This window comes from Bubalus kerabau, chromosome 11 (assembly GCF_029407905.1).
Source record: "Bubalus kerabau isolate K-KA32 ecotype Philippines breed swamp buffalo chromosome 11, PCC_UOA_SB_1v2, whole genome shotgun sequence".
Classification (NCBI taxonomy): Eukaryota; Metazoa; Chordata; class Mammalia; order Artiodactyla; family Bovidae; genus Bubalus; species Bubalus kerabau.
In genome coordinates, this window is record NC_073634.1 from 65256889 (window position 1) to 65281501 (window position 24613).

At 41.4% G+C, this 24613-nt stretch overlaps 1 protein-coding gene across 6 annotated transcripts in view; it reads right to left on the minus strand.

Moving 5' to 3' along the window:
- The window catches only part of VPS54 (VPS54 subunit of GARP complex), a 144486-nt gene that overhangs the window by 94071 nt on the left and 25802 nt on the right, over window positions 1–24613 (minus strand). For 2 of the 6 annotated variants that reach the window (XR_008700417.1, XR_008700418.1), the window contains exon 1: window positions 5266–6660. The exons of 1 other annotated variant lie outside the window; for it this stretch is intronic. The gene's annotated coding sequence lies outside the window, so the exon portion shown is untranslated. Of the gene's footprint in view, window positions 1–5265; window positions 6661–6787; window positions 6928–24613 lie in introns of those variants that run through there. 3 more of the 6 variants (XM_055540453.1, XM_055540449.1, XM_055540450.1) reach the window with 2 other exon arrangements.

The window sequence follows — 24613 nt, forward strand, 5'->3', positions numbered from 1 at the left end:
GAACCCTTCAGGAATAGGGAATAGTAAGTACAAGGGTTTGGAGGGAAGAGAGAGCCTACTGTCAGAAACCACAAGTAATTCAATCTGTTTATTTAAGGGGAACAGGGAGTTGTGGAGAGTCACTAGACTCGAGAGATAAATTGGGAAAAGAACTTAAATGAATTTATAAATTTGCTAAAGCAATAGGGAATATGGATTTCATCATGAGGATAAAAGAAAATCACAGAAATAAATTAACTGAGGAATGATAATAATCAAATTTTCCCTTAAGAAAGATCACTGATTGTAACACTGAAAATGGACTGGAGAGGACTAAGACTAGAAGAGATGAAATAGGAAAGTTGTAATAATGTAGGTGAGAGATGACAACAGACTCAACTCAGATAACAGTAGAGAAGATGGAAAAAACTAGATGGATTTCATATTTTCTCTAACTGCTTGTCAGTAGTCCATACCCAAATCTGTAACTGCTTACTGGGCGTATCTTTACCTGCAACTCTCAGAGACACCTAAAATTCAAGATATCCAAAACTTAAATTCACTATCTTTATCCACCCTTCTCTACCTTCCTTCTCTATCTAGCTTACCAAGCTAAAGACAAATAGGGCCAACTTAACTCTTTGACCTCTCTACATTCTTCAGTTTCTGCACCAATTTAAATTGTCCTATGGACTCTACTCTTAATCAGAAATCCAGCCCTTGCTCTCCATTCCAACTGACACTGCTATAGCTTAGGATTTTATTTAGCCAGACTGAAAAAGAAAACAGAACAAACCAGGTCACAAACTTTCTTGATAACTATTATGATTTCAAAATTATTCACTCCATAGGGGAAAAAAAAACATTATAAAACATGACATATTACCACAATATTCATACACAAACACCTAATCTCTGAACTTAGTTTTAATCAAAAAGCTAACTAATTGAATATAAATTATTCAAATCAGTAGCATTTATGACATGAAAATTTGCCCCCACTTTCTACAATCTGATTTTTTTTGTTTTTTGTTTTTGGCCATACCAGCTGTGGCTTGCAGGATCTCAGTTTCCCAATAACTGAACCTGGGTCACAGCAATGAAAGCCTGGAATTCTAACCACTAGACCACCAGGGAACCTCCTACAATCTGATTATTTTTTAAGTTCACCATGAAGTGAAAGTGAGAGGGAAGTCGCTCAGTCATGTCCGACTCTTTGCGACCCCTTGGACTGTAGCCTGCCAGGCTCCTCCATCCATGGGATTTTCCAGGCAAGAATACTGAAGTGGGTTCCCATTAAAGTTCACCATACTTTTTAAAAAATCCTACCAATACCACAACATGACTTATTTTGAATACTGTCTCCAACCATTCTACCCTCATGCTGTCCAAAAAAATCTCACTGGATAGCTGGAACTCTGTTTTATCTGCAGTTTTACTTTTGTATGATTGTGAAGGAAAACTGACCAGTTTAACAAAATTCTAAGATTACATTTCTCCCCATTCATTTCAAGTATTTCACACAATGCACAACAATGAACTATCAAACATACAGAAAAATCAAAACATTTCTTTATTGTATAAAAAAGGATGTTGAAAAATAATAAAGAAACAAATCTAGAAATAAATGGGATTTTACAAATAGTGGATAGGTTTAAAACCCCTATGTCTTCAATTAAATCCTCACATGTGAAGAGCAATTAGCAGTGGTAGAAAAATTCTTCTAGAAAAAAGGAAGGCATGAATAATAAATGAAGGCAGAAGGGATTATTCCCAATAAGGGAAATGATCCAGGATAACTATAGTTTACCCTTGGTAAGGTCAAAACTCTTTGTATAAGGCACTTTTGAAATTTTTAATTCTTAAATTATACATTTTTTATGGCTTTTCAAACAGCATATTTTGAAAACAAGGTAATCTTTCCTTGATAACTCAATTTCACCATTTTAATAATCTGTTTTATATTATGTTGTAATGCTGATGCCCTCAGGTGCTACTGAAGGAAGTCAGTCTGCCTCTAGGTCAAAGAGCTTCAAATTATGGTGATAGTACTAGCTCCAATATTTGGGCCACCTGATGTGAAGAACTGACTCTTTGGAAAAGACCCTGATGCTGGGAGATTGAAAGCAGGAAGAGAAGGGGATGACAGAGGATGAGATGGTTGAATGGCATCACCAAATCGATGGACATGAGTCTGAGCAAACTCAGGGAGCTGGTGATTGACGGGGAAGCCTGGCGAGCTACAGTCCATGGGCCTGCCAAGAGTCAGACATGACTGAGTGACTGAACTGAACTGACTAGTTCTTTCACTAGTTTATTATCAATATATTTTTAGAACTCTCTTCTCCCTAGAGAGGTTTTCAGCAGTTACTTCTCTGCCTGGCTTTCTGGATTCTTGCTTCAGCACCATCTATATCCCTTTCTAATTTGAATCCTCTGAAACAAGTAACTCTTTTTTTTATTAATTGAAGCATAATTAACATGCAACATTATATTAATTTCAGGTACAGTAACTAACTCATATAGTATTTTATAGCTGACATAGCATCTTAACATATTACCTCATTTAATTCTCACAACAACTTTAAAATACCAAAATTACCGCTATTCCTACCTTATAGATGAGAAAACTGAGGCTCAGAAAGATTGGGTAATTTATCTAATAAAGTCATAAGGCTGGTAAATAACAAAAGTGATTCCAACTTTTCAATCTCCTTTCATCACCAAATTAAACTTGCTACAAAGAAATTAAATAAGAGTCAAAAGTGAGGCCTAGGACTTCCCTGGTGGTACTGCGGTAAAGGGGGCTTCCCCAGTGGCTCAGATGTTAAAGAACCTGCCTGCAATGCAGGAGATCCAGATTCAAGCTTAAGTCAGGAAGAACCCTGGAGAAGGGAACGGCTATCCACTCTAGTATTCTCCCCAGAAGAATCCCATGGACACAGAAGCCTGGCAGGCTACAGTCCATGGGGTCGCAAAGAGTCAGACAGGACTGAATAACTAACACTTTCACTTTTTACTCTCATTGTGGTAAAGAAACTGCCTGCCAATGCAGGGGCCACCAGTTCGATCCCTGGTCCTGGAAGATCTCACATGCCTTTGGGGCAACTAAGCCCATGCTCCACAACTACTGAGCCCATATTCTGCAACTACTGAAGCCTGTTCACATAGAGCCTATGCTCCACAATAAGAGAAGCCACTGCAGTGAAAAGCCTGCGAACCACAATGAAGAGTAGAACTGCTCACTGCAACTAGAGAAAGCCTGCATGCAGCAATCAAGACTAGCACAACCAAAAAGAAATAATTTTTTCAAAAAGGGGGGCCAATAAGAAAAAAAGATGCGATTCATGAGTAAGCTTTGAATTTTTCTATATCATCATATACATTATTAATTAATTAAAACACAGCTTACTTCTCTTCCTTGGCAGTTGAAGCTACCAGAAAAAAAAAATAATCTAGGTAAAGAAAACACTGTTTATCTATTTTAAATTCAAAGACCTATGTACCAGTAATGAACAATTCAAAACATAATAGCTCAAATCTGCAATAAAATAAGGCTGCCATTTTCAGAAAGAAAATCAATTCTTTTACTTCAGATTTGAAGACAACTAAGCAGACTTTAAAGTATCTGCATTATGTCATAGATTCTTCCCTCACTGCCTCCTCTTGCAAAGAGAGAGAATTGCCAGCGGACCTAAAGTTTAACCTTACCCACCAAACAGAGCCCAATGAGAATATTTTCCCATCTGGTGGAAGTCAGGAACGTTAGCTCAGGCCCTTACCAGAATCATGCAAACCACAGGATTAGAACATTACTGATATTTAGGGTCAGATAATTCTTTGTTGTGTGTGTCAGGAGGTTGGGGGGAGGCAGGGTAGAATGGGATATGTCTTGCACATTATAAGATATTTAGCAACATCCCTGGCTAGAGGCCAACAGCACGCAACCCTCAGCTGTGAAATCAAAAATGTCTTTGGACATTTCCAAATATCCCTCGGAGGGCAAAACTGCCCCTCTTTGAGTACCACCAATTTAAAAGTTAGGGTCCTAGGTCTTGGAAAAAAGAGGCCTCCAACCAGCCCTGTATAATTTTTTTTTATTGTGTTTCTAAAATGTGGATTTTTAAAAAATTAAGATGGTAACAGTACAAAAAGATACCTAAATAATATATATGCCATCTTCCTTTAGCTTAAAGCATTTTATAGGATTTTGTAATATGAATCGCATGTATCGTCCCCTTCCTCCCTCCATCCCAAAGATGGGGAAATGTCCAGTTCTCTCACTACTCTGCTAGTAAAATGTCAAATACATACATCCATATATACGTACATACTTATATACACATAAGATCTTAACAGTTCTAACTCGCAAATCCCCATTTCTTGCTTTACATGGTAACACTGTGGTTCTTAAATCATGTGTCCTAGAGATTCAAGCTTCCACTCCAGATTTCCTCATCTGGTTCCCGCCATCTATTTGTGAAGGAAGTAGAAGTAAGCAGATGACCTTTAAGATCTTTTCAACTCTAATATCCAATGGCAAAAACACTCCTTCAGCTTTTACTTACTGACTCCCAGCTGACTAAACCACCTCCTCAGATCACTGAAGTCATTCATGCTAACTTTTCTTTCTCCAGTAGTAATCTATGATGAATACAACCAAACAGGATGTCACCTGTTTAAAATATCACTTTTTAATACCAGTGATCAGTTGATTATTGCCTGACTCAAACTATTTTAAACGTGGAAATTAAAAGAAAAATTTTTCAGGGAGTAATACTGTATATATGAGTGAACCATAACAGGCAAATATTGAGATGGAAAGTAGATTAGTGGTTGCCTACGTCTGGGGGTAGGGTGGAGTGGGGAGAATGGGGAGTAACTGCTAATGGGCAGAGGTTTCTTTTTGGGGTGATGAAAATGTTCTAAAATTACATTATGGTAATGGTTGCACAACTATGTAAATTACCTAAAAATGGACGAATTTAACACTTTAAATAAGTGTACCCTACTCAATAAATATTGTAAAAAGCTTAAAGCAGAAAAAGAATTTTAATCAACTCTTATTGATAGGAAAGGAATGTGATTAAGAACAAATTCTGCAAAGTTTCCCATTTCAAGAGTTGTGTAAGATTTGATTTTAATTCTGACAAAAACTTAATACCTATCCAGAAATTAACTTTTCCAGAAAATAAATACAAATTTAATCATCTTTTCTAATAAACTTTGGATAACTTAAACACAATGAAAAACATTTCAGAAAGCCAAATGTTAGGGTAACAATACCTCTCTGCTGCTGCTGCTAAGTCGCTTCAGTCGTGTCCAACTCTGTGCGACCCCATAGACGGCAGCCCACCAGGCTCCCCCGTCCCTGGGATTCTCCAGGCAAGAACACTGGAGTGGGTTGCCATTTCCTTCTCCAATGCATGAAAGTGAAAAGTCAAAACCTCTCTAAGAGCAAAATATATTAACATCATCATCAACAACCAAAGAGGGACAGTCTTTACAGTTTTGTTGTAGTTCACTCTTTGTAAAGAAAACCATAGAGATATTTTTAATTTCTTTTAAAAGTGATCCTCAGGTTGTAATGCCTGTCCTGATAACGCAATAATTCTAAAATTAAGAGAGTACCATTTTAAAATAGCCAAATCACAATAAAATCGCAAACATCTAATCCCTTAGACCATAACTATCAAGCACCCAAAATTTGCACATTGATTTTTATCAAAACCTATCATAAGCAATGATGACAACTATGAACAATCAAGTAATACCTATTTCCAGGAAATCAGAATCTGACTGCAATCAAACAAATCCCATCATTCCATCTTAGAAGTCATTAAGGCTCTCAAGCTACTTTTCCAAATAGAACACTTCATCAGATATAAAAGTCAACCTGAATGTCCGTCAAAATCTGCAATTTAAGTTACCACAATAACATTTCTCAGTACACTATCATGACATCACTTGCCTTTTTAAAGCATTTACTATTAAGACTGCCCTGGGGTTTGAGAAATCAGACACAGAACCAATTAAAAACAAAACACAAAAACATTCCAACTGAATTCTTCGAAAGTAAAGAGAGCCTAAATAAAGATCAAAATAAATCTAGTTAATGGGGAACTCTTAAAAACAAACTGCAACCCGGGTCAGCCAAAATTCTAAAAATACCATCCCAAACTCAGCACACGGACAGACCAAGTGTTAATCATAATGGGCAGGCAAAAGTTCCCCTGTCAACGACAGGAGGGCAGGTAAGGCCTGCCTTTGTATCAATGCAGAGACGGAAAGATGTATAACTGAAGAAAATTAATTATTGAACAAAATGATTGCGAGCTAAACTGCCAAACTGCAAAACACCGAGTTATTTTCTGGGCTGGCCATCTCCAGGAAGAAAAAATTACTTTTTAAATTTCAATTATTTCAGTAGGATCAAAAAGCAGCTTAAGGGCCCGGTTAGAAAAAGAAAGGGAAAGTTTGGGGGCAGCGTCTAAGGAGGGTGGTGGAAGTTCCACAGCCGAAATCCCAAGAGGGGCGAGAGGGGCGAGAGCGGCGTCGCAGCCGCGGGCTAGGGGCGAAGAGTACAGCTGCCGGCCCGGATCCCGGCGGGAGAGTGAGAAGGAAGAGGAGGAGGTGGTGGCCGAGAGGAATGGAAGCTTCGGCGCTGGTCAGTTGTGACCGAAACTCCGCCGGCTTGGGCCTGGGAGGAGACAGAGGGGGTGGGGTCTCTGTCCTCCCTCCACGGCAAGTCGGGGCGAGGGTGGGCCGCGAAGCGCTGGGGGCCGCGTGGGGCCGGCCCGACACCTACCTGCGGGTCCCGGGCAGCCGCCCTAGAGCGAGGCCTAGTGCATCGCCGCCGCCTCCAAGCCTCCACGTCGCGCCGAGGCTGCTGCTCCGCGGCCGCCGCCGCCCGGAGCCCGGCTGGGCCCGAGCCCGGCTTCCCGCCCCCGCCCCGCGCCGGCTGGCCCGTCGGCCGGGGGAGCACAGGGCCGCCCTCTCGAGCCCAGCTCCGCTCAGGGGTGAGAGGCGGCAGCGGCGGCTCCCTCACGTCTCTCCCGGGTGTCCTGTCAGCCAGCAGTTTCCCCCGGGTCCGCAGCGCCGCCTCCGCCGCTGCTGCCACCGCCTCTCCCACATCCCCGGCCTCCAGAGGAGCCGCCGCCGCCGCCGCCGCCGCGCCGCGACCACTACCCCTAGCGACTCTGCTCCCTGCTCTACTGCTTCTCCTCACCCCGCCCGCCCGCCTCGGTCTGGCTAGGTCCGGGGAGACAGTGTCGGAGGCCGCCGGGAGGCCGCCGCAGCCCCCAGCCCACAATCCACCGCGCGGCTCCACCGGGGCGGGAGGCCGCGGCCCGGGCCGGGGGGAGCGCTTGCCGTCCCGGGAGGGCTGGGCCTGGAGCGGGCGCCGCCGGCGTTACCCCGGAGCGGGGAATACCCCGCGCGGCTGCTCAGCGCCTCCTCTAATCTCTAATAACTCCCCAGGCAGAGACAGAAACCCACGCTGAACTCGACTTTTCCCTACGACCCCTCCCCCACCCCCAGGTGCTCTTGGCTGCAGCCAGGTGCCGCTTGCCGCCTTCCGGGGTCTGTATGCGACCCCTCAGGGTGGCCCTCGCCCAACCCCTCGACCAACCGACACCAAACATCCCTCAATCACTCAGCACCTATTAAAGCAGATACTTCCACAACATTCCACCTCTCCTTTCACCCCTTTAAAGTGAAGGCTGTTCAGAGTTTCCCAGTTAAGTGTCCTTTGAAAGGTTTAAGGTCACCCCCTGCCCAACAATCCACTGGACTCTGGAAATAGTGCACTCCCTATGGAGGCCTTCTCCCACCAAATCCCAAGTTTTGCCCAAGTTCCAGGCCTTCCTCTCAGGCACCTATCACACTTGTCTAGCCGTGGAACCAGTTCTTCCTGCTCTTTGATTGAAATACTTGAAGAGTGTGTGTGTGTATGTGTATTATTTAATACCTCCTCACTGTGATTCTCAACAGTAATCCAATTTAGCCTGGTTTCGGAGGGCTGGTGATCTTAATCCAGTTAATAGAATCCACAAGAAAGAGAATGTGTTAGGATACTTTTTAAAAGAGAGAAAAGGGCCTTTTGAATGCTTATTTTATCAGCTAGTGTGTTTCATGTGTTTTATCAAATCAAAAGTGAAAATGTAACTCTTACCGTTGGAGATTGAAAAAAAAAGTTTCCAATTTCACTTCTAAGAAGTCATTTTGAAAACTGCAAACATAACTCTTTATTTTACCCACTAAAGAGCTAAAGTTGGGGGAAGGGAAGGACAATAGAGAAGAAACAAAAATAGTTGAGAGGAAATTCTTTATATTGTTCTAAATTCAATTTTCTACAATTTTGTAATAAGGAGAATGAGAACAATAATCTCCAACATGAACTAAATTTAACTATAAAAATAATAAAGAAACTCTCCTAAATCCTGGGTAAAACCAGATTACACACGTTACATACATTACACAAGGAAAGACCCACCAAATTTCACCAAAGGCCAGAGAGAAAAATAATTCACTTTAAATCTAGAATCAGTTCATAGATTATACTATGAAATGGATGCAACAAGTTCCTATATTTTGAAACCACATCAGGAAACCAACAGTAGTTCAAAAGCTGCCTTATACCCAGTGGTTTGGCCTTTTAAAAAATATGTGCGCTTATACCCGACCTTGCTCGGAAAAAGATTCCAAGTTGCCGTAGTTGGCACTTGGGTTAGAGAATAGCTATGAAGTATCTCTCAGACACTAGCACAAGACAGACAGGTTTGCTTTCCTTATCATCCATTTGTAGATAACAAACCATAGGAAGAAAATACATGTTGAGTATTGCACTGAGTTCTTTCAGGGATCCAGCATGATTTTGTTTTTACTAATTCACAGAACAGTTCATAATCATGAATCTAAATCTAAAACTAAATGCTGATGATCAGGTTTGCCAAAAACATAACAAAAGACTATTAACTGGATAAGGAATTTAATTTAGAAGTAGGTATATTTCAGATTAATATGTTCACCTGTTATCCCTTAAATCATTGCAGTATTAAAAAGAAAGGCCAAATTGAAAACAAATGTGTAGAGATATGTAATTAGTATTAATTTCCAGAAAGCACAGATCACAGAAAATTAAGAATAACTGATAGAAATCATTATTGCCCTCAAATGAAGCAAATATCAAGGCAATATTTAGCTACCTTATTACTAACAGTGTATCTGGCATTATCTTTATTAAACCTGTTGAGAATTATGAATGGTGATAGTCACCGGGGTCAGATATTCTCATTAGATGGAGAATGGGCAAATTTTCTAATGCTGCAACACCTATAAAAGCCTATGTCATGTTTGCTATATGCTCAGCACGTATTTGTGTATGGGGCAATTGTGAGACTAACATGTTTCTCAATCAGTAAATACCATTTTTAATGACTTGTTTGACAGAAACTATACTTTCATATGCCAATATAAATACAGAAGGGAAAGGGAACATAGTTGTAGGAACAATCAGAAAAAGAATTTTGCAGTTAGTTAGATACGAGCACTAGCCCCTCTTTTCTCTACAATGTATGTGCACAGTCACGTCCGACTCTGGGACCCCATGGACTGTAGCCCACCAAGTTCCTGCACTGGGGTAGATTTCTTTACCACTGAGCCACCTGGGAAACTCTTTTTCTAAATAGCAAACCTTAAACCTATCAAATGGAAACCCATTCAAGTTCTCTAACTTACTCTATAGCTCATACTCATGCACATGCTGTCCCTCAGTCGTGTCCAACTATTTGCAACACCATGGACTGTAACAGCCCACCAGGATCCTCTGGCCATAGACTTCTCCAGGCACGAATTTTGGAGTAGGTTGCCATTCCCTAGTCCAGGGGATCGCCCAACCCAAGGATCAAACCTGCGTCTCTTGGTCCCTTGTGTCTCCTGCATTAGCAGGTGGATTCTTTACTACTGTGCCAACTAGGAAGCCCCTCAGTTCAGTTCAGTCACTCAGTCGTGTCTGACTCTTTGCAACCCCATCAATCACAGCACGCCAGGCCTCCCTGTCCATCACCAACTCCCGGAGTTCACTCAGACTCACGTCCATAGAGTCAGTGATACCATCCAGCCATCTCATCCTCTGTCATCCCCTTCTCCTCCTGCCCCCAATCCCTCCCAGCATCAGAGTCTTTTCCAATGAGTCAACTCTTCGCATGAAGTGGCCAAAGTACTGGAGTTTCAGCTTTAGCATCATTCCTTCCAAAGAAATCCCAGGGCTGATCTCCTTCAGAATGGACTGATTGGATCTCCTTGCAGTCCAAGGGACTCTCAAGAATCTTTTCTAATACCACAGTTCAAAAGCATCAATTCTTCGGTGCTCAGCCTTCTTCACAGTCCAAATCTCACATCCATACATGACCACAGGAAAAACCATAGCCTTGACTAGATGGACCTTTGTTGGCAAAGTAATGTCCCTGCTTTTCAATATGCTATCTAGGTTGGACATAACTTTCCTTCCAAGGAGTAAGCGTCTTTTAATTTCATGGCTGCAATCACCATCTGCAGTGATTTTAGAGCCCCAAAAAATAAAGTCTGACACTGTTGCCACTGTTTCTCCATCTATTTCCCATGAAGTGATGGGACTGCATGCCATGATCTTCGTTTTCTGAATGTTGAGCTTTAAGCCAACTTTTTCACTCTCCTCTTTCACTTTCATCAAGAGGCTTTTTAGTTCCTCTTCACTTTCTGCCATAAGGGTGGTGTCATCTGCATATCTGAAGTTATTGATATTTCTCCCGGCAATCTTGATTCCAGCTTGTGTTTCTTCCAGTCCAGTGTTTCTCATGATGTACTCTGCATATAAGTTAAATAAGCAGGGTGACAATATACAGCCTTGACATACTCCTTTTCCTATTTGGAACCAGTCTGTTGTTCCATGTCCAGTTCTAACTGTTGCTTCCTGACCTGCATACAGATTTCTCAAGAGGCAGGTCAGGTGGTCTGGTATTCCCATCTCTTTCAGAATTTCCCACAGTTTATTGTGATCCACACAGTCAAAGGCTTTGGCATAGTCAATAAAGCAGAAATAGATGTTTTTCTGGAATTCTCTTGCTTTTTCCATGATCCATCGAATGTTGGCAATTTGATCTCTGGTTCCTCTGCCTTTTCTAAAACCAGCTTGAACATCAGGAAGTTCACGGTTCACATATTGCTGAAGCCTAGCTTGGAGAATTTTGAGCATTACTTTACTAGCATGTGAGATGAGTGCAATTGTGCGATAGTTTGAGCATTCTTTGGCATTGCCTTTCTTTGGGATCGGAATGATGCTGTGAAAGTGCTGCACTCAATATACCAGCAAATTTGGAAAACAGCAGTGGCCACAGGACTGGAAAAGGTCAGTTTTTATTCCAGTCCCAAAGAAAGGAAGCCCCTAAATATGTATAATTACATTGTGTGTTTTTCTATTAATATAAATTACCATTGGTACAAAGTCAACATGCATTCAAGCACTAAAAGTATTATGCTGGTAGTAATTTCATCAGGGTTTGATTTTTTGATCCAATGCCCTGAATTATTTGATCCATCATGTTTCAGCTATTCTAAGATGTAACAGTGTTTTTAAATCACAATTTATAACATGATAAAACTTGAAACTATGTTTTAATATCTTCATATCTAATGTGGGACTATTGGAAAACTTTCCAGTTTACTTTGAGTATGGTGTAAGATATTAAAATTAAATGTGTGGATAAGCAACAGAAATGTTATGATATCTCATGTGATAATAATACACTCAATAATTGTTTGACTCATATAATTTTTCAATATATCATCATTGCTTGTATCTTCTAAATCAGCTGCTTGATTACTTTGGAAACAATTATTTAACTCTGTTAAACTGCCCTGTTACATTTATCTTTCATGCTGATATTCCAAATTTTCATTTGATTACCATGAAAATCAGTTCAGTTCAGTCGCTCAGTCATGTCCGACTCTTTGCAACCCCATGAACCGCAGCATGCCAGGCCTCCCTGTCCATCACCAACTCCAGAGTTCACTCAAACTTACGTCTATCGATTTGGTGATGCCATCCAGCCATCTCATCCTCTGTCGTCCCCTTCTCCTCCTGCCCCTAATCCCTCCCAGCATCAGGGTCTTTTCCAGTGAGTCAACTCTTCGCATGAGGTGGCCAAAGTACTGGAGTTTCAGCTTTAGCATCATTCCTTTCAAAGAAATCCCAGGGCTGATCTCCTTCAGAATGTACTGCAAGTACCATTTACTAAGAATTTACTGTGCTCCAAGATAGGGAAAACCAAGGTAGCATGGTGTTATGAGTCTCCTGTTACTGTGTACAAATTACCACAAAGTTCGTAGTTTAAAATAACACATACTTATTATGTTATAGTTTCTGTGAATCAGGAGTCTGGGCACAGCCTAGCTTGGTCTGGTGCTCAGGGTCTCATAAGCCTGCAATCAAAATATCAGTCAGGCTGTGTTCTCATTTGGAGCTTTGACTGGGGAAGAATCTGCTTCCAAGGTGATGCATGTTATTGGCAGAATTCCTTTTCTTACGATTGTATGAGAACCATAGTTTCTTGCTAGCTGAGGACTGCCCTCAGCTCCTAGAGGCCTCCTGCAATTCCTTGCCATATAGGTTTTCTCACTACGGCTGATTACTTCATCCAAACAGCAAGGAGGGTCTCTAAACTCTCTAAAGAGAGTCACCTAGCATCATATTCTATCTTCACCATGATAATATTCTATCTTCACCATGATAATATTCTATCTTCACCATGTTCTATGGGTTAGAAGCAAGTCACAAGTTTTGCTTACACTCAAAAAGAGGGGATTACACAAAGTTGTGACTATTAGGAAGTGGGAATCAGGGGGCTACCCTGGAATCTGTCTACCACCTGCAGTGATTAATTTGACAGGCTTTGTAATTTAAGCTCTGCTTTGACACTTTATGTGATTTTGATCTCAATTTCTAATCCTTTATTTCTTCATCTGCCAATTAGGAGTGATATTTTCTTGGCAGTTTATTTTTCTCCTGAGTAAAGTGAGGATAATAATAAAGTTGTAAGGATTAAATGAACATTTTAACACAGTAACTAATAACATGAAAGACTCAAAACACACTTGCTAGTTTTCTTCCTCTTCCCTCCTTTTTTAAATTTTGATCTTGGTCTACTAGAAGTTCCCATTGTTATTTCTACTTTCAGTTGCTACTTTGTTAGCCTATGTTCATAGAATGTGTATGTGTCTGTGTGTATACCTGTGTCTGTTACTGTTGTTCAGTCACAAACTCGTGTCCAACTCTTTGCGACTCCATGGACTGCAGCACGCCAGGCTCCCCTGTCCTTCACTATCTCCCTGAGTTTGCTCCAATTCATGTCCAGTGAATCAGTGATGCTATCTAACCATCTCGTCCTCTGCCACCCTCTTCTCCTTTTGCCTTCAGTCTTTCCCAGCATCAAGGTCTTTTCCAACAAGCTGGCTCTTTGCATCAGGTAGCCAAAGTATTGGAGTTTCAGCTTCAGCATCAGTGCTTCCAATGAATATTCAGGACTAATTTCCTTTAGGATTGACTGGTTTGATCTCCTTGCAGTCCAAGGGACTCTCAAAGAGTTTTCTCCAGCACCATAATTCGAAAGCATCAATTCTTCAGTGCTCAACCTTCTTTATGATCCAACTCTCACATCCATACATGACTACTGGAAAAACCATAGCTTTGACTATACAGACCTTTGTCAGCAAAGTGATGTTTCTGCTTTTTAATAACACTGTGTAGGTTTGTCATAGCTTTCCTTCCAAGGAGCAAGCATCTTTTAATTTCATGGCTACAGTCACCATCCACAGTGATTTTGGAGCCTTAGAAAATAAAATCTGTACCTGTGCTTAGGGGCATACAAAACTAACTCTAGTATCAATACCTTTAAAAATAGGACTATATTGCAAAATGTTATCTCCTAACTTCAACTAAGCAAAATTAAAAATGGATAAATCCATGATATTAGAAAGATAATTATTAAACATGGAGGCTTTGAGAGTTTAGAGAACTTTGTTGGGATTGGCTTCCCCCTCCCTCTGAATCATATTAAATATGCATATGGTACAGAAGGACATGTTTACATAGTAGTCTTCATGCACTTGGAGTTTGCATCCTAGCTCTGCCACTTTCTGGCTGAGTTACTTCAGGCATGTTAATCTCTCTAAAGCTCAGTTCCTCATTGGAATAATGATAGTACCCACTAACCAGAACTCCTAAAGTATATTTAAAATGTATTTAAATAGCATCACATAGTGCCTAGCCCATGCTATGCTAAGTCACTTCAGTCGTGTCCGACTCTGTGCGACCCCATAGACGGCAGCCCACCAGGCTCCCCCGTCCCTGGGATTCTCCAGGCAAGAACACTGGGGTGGGTTGCCATTTCCTTCTCCAATGCATGAAAGTGAAAAGTGAAAGTGAAGTCTCTCAGTCGTGTCCGACCCTTAGCAACCCCATGGATTGCAGCCTAACAGGCTCCTCCATCCATGGGATTTTCCAAGCAAGAGTACTGGAGTGGGGTGCCATTGCCTAGCCCATAGTCAGTACTTAAAAATGTTAGATATCCTACCCATTATTATAATCTTTGCTATCTCATCATTATTAGGAAAGCTGTGTTAATGAAAACCACAGAACAGGAATCAGCAAGACTTGACTATGAATGAAGTGGGTGAAGTAAGGCATGAGAAGTCAAAAGATCTCAGAACTTCTCGTAAACCAAAGGGCTGCAAGGAAGATAGGTGGTCAGAAGTATGAAAATTTGCAAGTCAGAAGTTGGACAAGTAGGAACTAGGGGCCAAGGTAAGACTGAATTCTCAACCAACCTGTGAGGAATGTAATGTAAGACATCAGCAAGAGAAGGGCATGTGAAACAGACAATTCCTACCTCAGACATGAAGTCTTTTATATATTACACTTCCTCCTGGAGCAGGAGTCAACCATAGAGCGTATCTATTTGCATTTGGAACAGGAAACACATGAGTCCTTTAACATCAGAAAATAGTTAATAAATTGTTGAAGAGCAATATAGCAATGAAAGTGAAAGCCACTCACTTGTGTCTGACTCTTTGTGACCCAGTGGACTGTAACCCACCCACCAGGCTCCTCTGTCCATGGAATTTTCCAGGCAAGAATACTGGAGTGGATTGCCATTTCCTTCCCCAGGGGATCTTCCTGACCCAGGGATTGAACCCAGGTTTCCTGCATTGCAGGCAGATTCTTAGCAATAAATAGTAGAACACAGCAATAAAAAATATGGCCATATCCTGACAAATGTAAAATTATTTTCAAATTGGACCATTTCCCTAGAGAAGTAGTTATATATATAGTACCTAATCCATCCCATTATAATAATTTTTTTCTTATGTTGCTCTATTCAGTACTGATTCTTTTCTCTATGGAGGCTTTGTGTAACAAACTAGTTATGTTTCCAGGACAGGATTTTCTGTTGTTGCTGCTATTGTACTTTTCAAATATCCTACAGAATCTGGAACAAAGAACTACAAAGTAGACTTTCAATAAATGTTTGTTGAATTAAAAAATAAATATGAATTATTCCTCCTTAGTAAATGGCATTTAGTTTAATGAAAAATAATAATTCATGAAAGTAATGGATGACCTTGAAATCATACTTGATTCTTTCATATTCCACATCTACCATGTCAAAAAATCCTATTAGTTCTATCTTCAAAATATATCTTGACTGAACACTTCTCACCATTCACATTGCATCCACCCTGGTCCAAGACATCTTGCCTATGGGCCACAAACTACAGCTGTCGTGCTATATACTGCTCATTACAGGAAGCACCATTCACAGACATAACAGGTGAATGATGCTTCTTGGAGTTATGTAGTGCAATGATCCTACTTGCCTGGATTACTGCAAAAGTCTCCTAGTCTTTGTCCCCCACCAGCTTACTGTCAACATAATAATCAGTTTGACCTTCAGTTCAGTTCAGTTCAGTTGCTCAGTCGTGTCTGACTCTTTGCGGCCCCATGGACTGCAGCATACCAGGCTTCCCTGTCCATCACCAACTCCTGGAGCTTACTCAAACTCATGTACATTGAGTCAGTGATGCTATACCAACCATCTCATCCTCTGTCGTCCCCTTCTTCTCCCGCCTTCAATCTTTCCCAGCATCAGGGTCTTTTCCAATGAGTCGGTTCTTCACATCAGATGGCCAAACTATTGGAGTTTCAGCTTCAGCATCAGTCCTTAAGATGAATATTCAGGACTGATTTTCCTTAGGATGAACTGGTTGGATCTCCTTGCAGTCCAAGGGACTCTCAAGAGTCTTCTCCAACACCATAGTTTCAAAACCATCAATTCTTCAGCACTCAGCTTTTTTTATAGTCCAACTCTCACATCCATACATGACTACTAGAAAAACCATAGCTTTGACTAGACAGATCTTTATTGGCAAAATAATGTCTCTGCTTTTTAATATGCTGTCTAGGTTGGTCATAACTTTTCTTCCAAGTTTGACCTTGCTAAAACTTAAATCAGGTCATGTCATGTCATTCCTCTGCTTAGAACACACCAGTGGCTCTATCTCATTCACAGTAAAAGATAAAGTCCTGACAAGGTCCTAGTTGATCTCATACCACTCTTAATTCTCTAACTTTATCTCCTCCTGCTCCCCCCATTTCTCACTCTGCTCTGGTCATATTGGGCTCCTCACTGTTCCTGGGATGCCAGGCATGACCCTGCTTCAAGAGCATTTACACTTACTCTTCCCTCTGCCTGGAAATCTTTTCCCCCAGGTATCCAAAAGGTTAATTCGCTCACCTTCTTTGGGTCTTTATTCAGATCTTACCTTTGCAGTGAGACAGTCTGTGACACCCATATTTCTTATTGCAACACCATGCCCTATGTGTTTTTCCACTTCTTCTCCTTAGTCTTTATTATCATATAACCCACCCATATATTTTACTTATTTATTATCTTCCCCCATGACAACAGAGAGTTTTATCTGTTTTGTTTATCACTTTACCCCTGCCCATACTTGGAACAATGCCTGGTGCTAGTTGAGAGTTCAATAAATACTTGTTGAAATAATGAACAGAAGATAAAGGCAGACTAGTGCTTATAAACCACTTTTCCCCATATATTAAGCAGAATTTGTAACCAATTAGTCCAGTGTTTTTTCAAGGCTTGTCACTGATATGTTTGGAGAAGGAAATGGCAACCCACTCCAGTATTCTTGCCTGGAGAATCCTGTGGACAGAGGAGCCTGGTGGGCTGCTGTCCATAGGGTCGCACAGAGTCAGACACAACTCAAGGGACTTAGCATGCATGCATGCATTGGAGAAGGAAATGGTGACCCACTCCAGTATTCTTGCCTGGAGAGTCTCAGGGAGGGAGGAGCCTGGTGGGCTGCCATCTATCAGGTCGCACAGAGTCGGACACGACCGAAGAAACTTAGCAGAAGCAGCAGCAGCAACTGATACGTTATAGGGCTCAGGATATTTGTAAGTAACTATTAAATTATTAGATAATGACAGTCTTGCCTTATTTTACAATTGGAGTATTTTAAGTAATAATTATATGGAATAATTTTTTAAATATGCAATTCTATAATGAAGAGAAAGAATGGCTAAACATTTATTAGAAAAAAAATTTTCACTTATAAGTTCCCTAGGTTAAGGAGAAATTTCTTTAAGACTTTTCCAAGAGAAATTATGGGTGATTTAGAAACCATACATTTTTCAGAGAAACAGAAGCCATGGTTGGCCTCTCAATGGCTGACCACCTTCTACGTCAACTGGGTACATGACTCAATACCAGCCATCACTCAGAAAAGACCCCCTCAGCAGCAGGAATACAAATTCTTACACCACAATGTAATATTTTTAAACAGAGAGAAAAAAAATCAAACAGGAAATATTTCGGAAGCAAAATAAACAGAGACCAAAAAACCCCACTTGGTATCATAGAAACAGGACAATCTCACAACATAATCCAAAGTAAAAGATTACTATAACAATAGATTGCAATTATAAAATGGATTTTCCTTGGATACCAAAATACATTTAGTTCTCATGCAATTGTCTGGTCATTTTGGTTCCCATCTACCAGGAAGTAAAATATCTCTGTTTTCTTGCCTTATTCTCTTTATTTGTGTGAATTCCTGAGTGTTAACAAGTTCTTAGTCAGAATTTTATTTTAATCTATAAGTCTTATTTCCAAACATCTCATTTTAGATTTAAAACAGTATTTTCCCCTTCCATACTTTTATTTATTAACTTTTAAGGAGTCATATAAAATGAAAAAAAATGAAAAACTAAAAAAAAAATATTGAAATTGATGACTTTGGAAAGGAAGAGGTTTTTCACTTGCAGATGAGGAAATGGAGGTCCAAAGGGCTGAGACAAAACATGTTAGTGGTGGGAGCTGGTTTCCAATCAGAAACCAGGTTTAAGAACTTCCACTTTCTGTCCCATGCCCTTTGTCCCATATTATATTGTCACGTTGGAATGCTACAGCAACAAACTACTGAAAAACAAATAATTGTGTTAAGTGGAATTACTTATTATTTGAATCCAAAAAATAGCAGATTCCCCTTCTCCTCCAAAGAAAAGCTGAGGCTTTCTTCAAAGTATGGAATTTGAAGGTTCTCATTACTTGTAAGAAAAGAAAACATCTTGTAGGGAAGATTTTGCTTGGTAAATAGATATCTAATAACTTAGGAAATAATCAATGAGATGAATTTAATATTTTAGGTATTCTTTCAGTTCAGTCAGTCAGTTCAGTTGCTCAGTTGTGTCCAACTCTTTATGACCCCATGAGTTGCAGCATGCCAGGCCTCCCTGTCCATCACCAACTCCTGGAGTTCACTCAGACTCACGTCCATCGAGTCGGTGATACCATCCAGCCATCTCATCCTCTGTCATCCCCTTCTCTTCCTGCCCCGAATCCCTCCCAGCCTCAGAGTCTTTCAAAATGAGTCGACTCTTCGCATGAGGTGGCTAAAGTACTGGAGTTTCAGCTTTAGCATCATTCCTTCCAAAGAACACCCAGGACTGATCTCCTTTAGAATGGACTGGTTGGATCTCCTTGCAGCCCATGGGACTCTCAAGAGTCTTGTCCAACACCACAGTTCAAAAGCATCAATTATTTGGTGCTCAGCTTTCTTCACAGTTCAACTCTCACATCCATACATGGCTACTGGAAAAACCATAGCCCTGACTAGACGGACCTTTGTTGGCAAAGTAATGTCTCTGCTTTTGAATATGCTATCTAGGTTGGTCATAACTTTCCTTCCAAGGAGTAAGCGTCTTTTAATTTCATGGCTGCAGTCACCATCTGCAGTGATTTTGGAGCCAAAAAAATAAAGTCTGACACTGTTTCCACTGTTTCCCCATCTATTTCCCAGGAAGTGATGGGACCAGATGCCATGATCTTCATTTTCTGAATGTTGAGCTTTAAGCCAACTTTTTCACTCTTCTCTTTCACTTTCATCAAGAGGCTCTTTAGTTCTTCTTCACTTTCTGTCATAAGGGTGGTGTCATCTGCATATCTGAGGTTATTGATATTTCTCCCGGCAATCTTGATTCCAGCTTGTGCTTCATCCAGCCCAGTGTTTCTCATGATGTACTCTGCATATAAGTTAAATAAGCAGGGTGACAATATACAGCCTTGACGTACTCCTTTTCCTATTTGGAACCAGTCTGCTGTTCCATGTCCAGTTCTAACTGTTGCTTCCTGACCTGCATATAGGTTTCTCAAGAGGCAGGTCAGGTGGTCTGGTATTCCCATCTCTTTCAGAATTTTCTAGTTTATTGTGATCCACACAGTCAAAAGCTTTGGCATAGTCAATAAAGCAGAAATAGATGTTTTTCTGGAACTCTCTTGCTTTTTTGATGATCCACCGGTTGTTGGCAATTTGATCTCTGGTTCCTCTGCCTTTTCTAAAACCAGCTTGAACATCAGGAAGTTCACGGTTCATGTATTGCTGAAGCCTGGCTTGGAGAATTTTGAGCATTACCTTACTAGCGTGTGAGATGAGTGCAATTGTGCAGTAGTTTGAGCATTCTTTGACATTGCCTTTCTTTGGGATTGGAATGAAAACTGGTATTCTTTACCAGTTCACAAATCCAAGAAACTGTTCCTATATTTTGTCTTAGAATGAAGCATTTTACAAAATATGTAGCTTATTTTTGTGTATTCCTCCTTTATAAAGAAGAAGCCTATTTCCACTCTTCTAAGATTATCCCTTTTCATACTGTTCATGGGATTCTCAAAGCAAGAATACTGAAGTGGTTTGCCATTCCTTTCTCCAGTGGACCACGTTTTGTCAGAACTCTCCACGATGACCCGTCTGTCTTGGGTGGCCCTACATGGCATAGCTCATAGTTTCATTGAGCTAGACAAGACAGTGGTCCATGTGATCAGTTTGGTTAGTTTTCTCTGATTGTGGTTTTCATTCTGTCTGCCCTCTGATAAGGATAAGAGGTTTATGGACTTCCTGACGGAAGAGACTGACTGAGGGGGAAACTGGGTCTTGTTCTGATGGGCAGGGCCATGTTCAGTAAATCTTTAATCCAATTTTCTGTTGATGGGCAGGGCTGTGTTCCCTCCATGTTGCTTGACCTGAGACAAAACTATGGTGGAGGTAATGAAGATAATGGCGACCTCCTTCAAAAGGTCCCATGCACGCACTGCTGCACTCAGTGCCTCCAACCCTGCATCAGGCCATCACCAACCCACGCCTCCAGTGGAGACTCCTGGACACTCATGGGCATGTCTGGGTCAGTTTCTTGTGGGGTCACTGCTCCTTTCTCCTGGGTCCTGGTGCACACGAGGTTTTATTTGTGCCCTCCAAGAGTCTATTTCCCCACTCCTGTGTAAGTTCTGGTGATTCTACGGTGGCGTTAATGGTGACCTCCTCCAAGAGGGCTTATGCCAAACCCAGGTCTGCTGAACCCAGAGCCCCTGCAACAGGCCACTGCTGACCTGTACCTCCACAGGAGACACTCAGGCACAGATCTGGCTAAGTCTCTGTGGGTTGGGCATGCATTTTGTGCCCTTCTCAGGTCTGAGCAGCTCAGGCAACCAGGTGCTTGGTGAACACACTGTTCCAGGTGGGCCATGTGTCTTAATCACCTCCCCAGTCCCGGCTGCTTGGTTTCCTGGTTTGCCGCAAGAGCACTGTCTCAGATGTACTGTATGTCTCCTCTGGAGAGCTGATCTCAGGCTGAGACCCTCCTGGTGGATGTCAACCATCCAGGATCTCAGAAAAATGTGATTAGCAGCTGGGAGCCTGCTCACAGTTTGGTGGAAGATGCCCTTTCTGGAGCTGAAATTGTAGCAGCCCCTTGCCTTCTGGCTCCGGCTGTCAAAAGCCTGCTTCTCTGCCTCTGGGGCAGAAAGGGTCTGGTACACAGCAGACTAGCTCTCTTTTGATATTTGCTCAATCCTTTGTTCTGTGAGCAGGCCAGGCTGCACCTTAGGTTGTTAGGTTAGCGCCTTTCATGGAAAGTTCTCTTTTCTGGCAGTTGCGATTAGGTTGTCTATTCTGTGGGAATTTTGTTTTTCTTTTCTCCCAGTTATGTTGCCTTCTGAGATTCCAAAATTCCGCACAAACCCACGTGTGAGAGGGTTTCTCCTCCTTCATGACTCCCTCAGCAGTGGCCACAGGACTGGAAAAGGTCAGTTTTCATTCCAGTCCCAAAGAAAGGCAATGCCAAAGAGTGCTCAAACTACTGCACAATTGCACTCATCTCACACGCTAGCAAATACTTAAAATTCTCCAAGCCAGGCTTCAACAGTACATGAACCATGAACTTTCAGATGTTCAAGCTGGGGTTAGAAAAGGCAAAGGAACCAGAGACCAAATTTCCAATATCTGCTGGATCATCAAAAAAGCAAGAGAGTTCCAGAAAAACATCTACTTTTGCTTTACTGCCTATGCCAAAGCCTTTGACTGTGTGGATCACAATAAACTGTGGAAAATTCTGAAAGAGGTGGGCATACCAGACCACCTGACCTGCCTCTTGTGAAACTTGTATGCAGGTCAGGAAGCAACAGTTAGAAATGGACATGGAAAAACAGACTGGTTCCAAATAGAAAAGGAGTATGTCAAGGCTATATATTGTCACCCTGCTTATTTAACTTATATGCAGAGTACATCATGAGAAACGCTGGGCTGGATGAAGCACAAGCTGGAATCAAGATTGCCAGGGGAAATATCAATAACCTCAGATATGTAGATGACACCACCCTTATGGCAGAAAGTGAAGAACTAAAGAGCCTCTTGATGTCAGTGAAAGAGGAGAGTGAAAAGTTAACTTAAAACTCAACATTCAGAAAACTAGGATCATGGCATCTGGTCCCATCACTTCATGTCAAATAGATGGGGAAACAATGGAAACAGTGAGAGACTATTTTCTTGGGCTCCAAAATCACTGCAGATGGTGGCTGCAGCCATGAAATTAAAAGACGCTTGTTCCTAGGAAGGAAAGTTATGACCAACCTAGACAGCATATTAAAAAGCAGAGATATCACTTTACCAACAAAGGTCTGTCTAGTCAAAGCTATTATTTTTCCAGTAGTCATGTATGGATGTGAGAGTTGAACTATAAAGAAAGCTGAGCACTGAAGAACTGATGTTTTTGAATTGTGAAATTGGAGAAGACTCTTGTGAGTCCCTTGGACTGCAAGGAGATCCAACCAGTCCAGCCTAAAGGAAATCAGTCCTGAATATTCATTAGAAGGACTCATGCTGAAGCAGAAACTCCAATACGTTGGCCACCTGATGTGAAGAACCAACTCATTAGAGAAGACCCTGATGCTGGGAAAGATTGAAGGCAGGAGGAGAAGGGGATGACGAGGATGAGATAGTTGAATGGCATCACTGACTCAATGGACATGAGTTTGAGTAGGCTCTGGGAGTTGGTGATGTACAGGGAAGCCTGGTGTGGTGCAGTCCATGGGGTCGCAAAGAGTCAGAAATGACGGAGTGACTGAACTGAAGTTTATCCCAACTTTATTTTACAGCTGGAGAAGGCAATGGCACCCCACTCCAGTACTCCTGCCTGGAAAATCCCATGGGCAGAGGAGCCTGGTGGGCTGCAGTCCATGGGGTTGCCAAGAGTCAGACACGACTGAGTGACTTACTTTCACTTTTTACTTTCATGCATTGGAGAAGGAAATGGCATCTCACTCCAGTGTTCTTTCCTGGAGAATCCCAGGGACAGGGGAGCTTGGTGGGCTGCCGTCTATGGGGTTGCACAGAGTCGGACACGACTGAAGCAACTTAGGAGCAGCAGCAGCAGCATACATAACAAAAGAAATGGTAAAGGGAGCATACAGGTCCCATTTACCAAATAAGTATTTTTGTGTCTATTATAAATTGAAAGTCAGGCTAGTGATAGATTTTTCCCCCATAGATCCCTACAACAAGCATATATCAAATCAGTGAGCAAACAAAAAGCTTGTCTAATGGCTCTGTCTTTATGATTCAACTGGCTTGCTGATGCATGCCAGTGAGCAGTGCTTCTATTACAGGTGGTCAGCACATCTCTCTAGTTAATGACATCCAGAGGGAAATTCTTTACTGCATGCCTGAGCTGCCTGCCTTTTACCCCAGTATGCTAGAGGCTACCTCAGTACTTTTCCTCAGAATGAGGTTAATTTTTGTCAAAATCATGATCCCTCTTAGCGGTAATATTCTGATTCTATATCTCTTATTAGAATGAAGAGATAGGGAAAGTTTTCATATACCAACATTCCCTAACCCCCTTTTAGGCTAACCCCTAATCCTACTTTTCCAATAGACAAAACATCCATTCAGACTCAGTGTATATTTATCAAACATATTTCTGGGTCCTAGATGCTAATGGTAAATGAGACTGATTCAGTTCATGCTCTCAAAGCACTCACAACCTGGGGTGGGTTGGAGAGGGAATACAGAATAGAGACATTCAACAAAGCATTACAGAACTATCCAACAACAGTTGGGATACATTGTCATGGAAAAGAAAAGAAGCCTTGAGAGCTTGTAAAGGTGAGTGTAATTTAATGTAGGTGAACAAGGAATCCTTGCCCATGGAAGAAGCATTTAAACTGAAAAATAAATAGGAATTTGCCAAGGAAATGGAATAGTGGTGGTGAAGCAATAGTGATGGAAGACTCACAGGCAGTGGAAATAGCCAACAGAAAGAAACTCCAAGACATGAAGAAGTTAGGTAAGCAGAAGGAACAGCAAAAAGGCCAAAGTAGGCCTAAGTCAGACCATTCAAGGAGTTATAGGTCATGGTAGAATTTGAACTTGATTATAAGTTTTTACAGGACTCTGTGGAAAAGGATGACACAAACATGTTTTTAAAAGATCAGTTTGACCACTCTGTGGAGAATGAATTAGTGGACATAACCAAGAAAACATGTGGAACTGACAACTAGAAAGCTATCTGTTAGGGAATGAATGTTTGTGTCCCCCACACCCAAAAGCATATGTTGAAAGCTTCATTCCCCCATTGTGATGGTATTTGGAGGTGGGAATTTGGGGGGGTAATTAAATTTGAATGAGGTCATGAGGGTGAAATCCCCATGATGGGAAGAGTGCTCTTATTAGAAGAGGAAGAGTGGGCGAT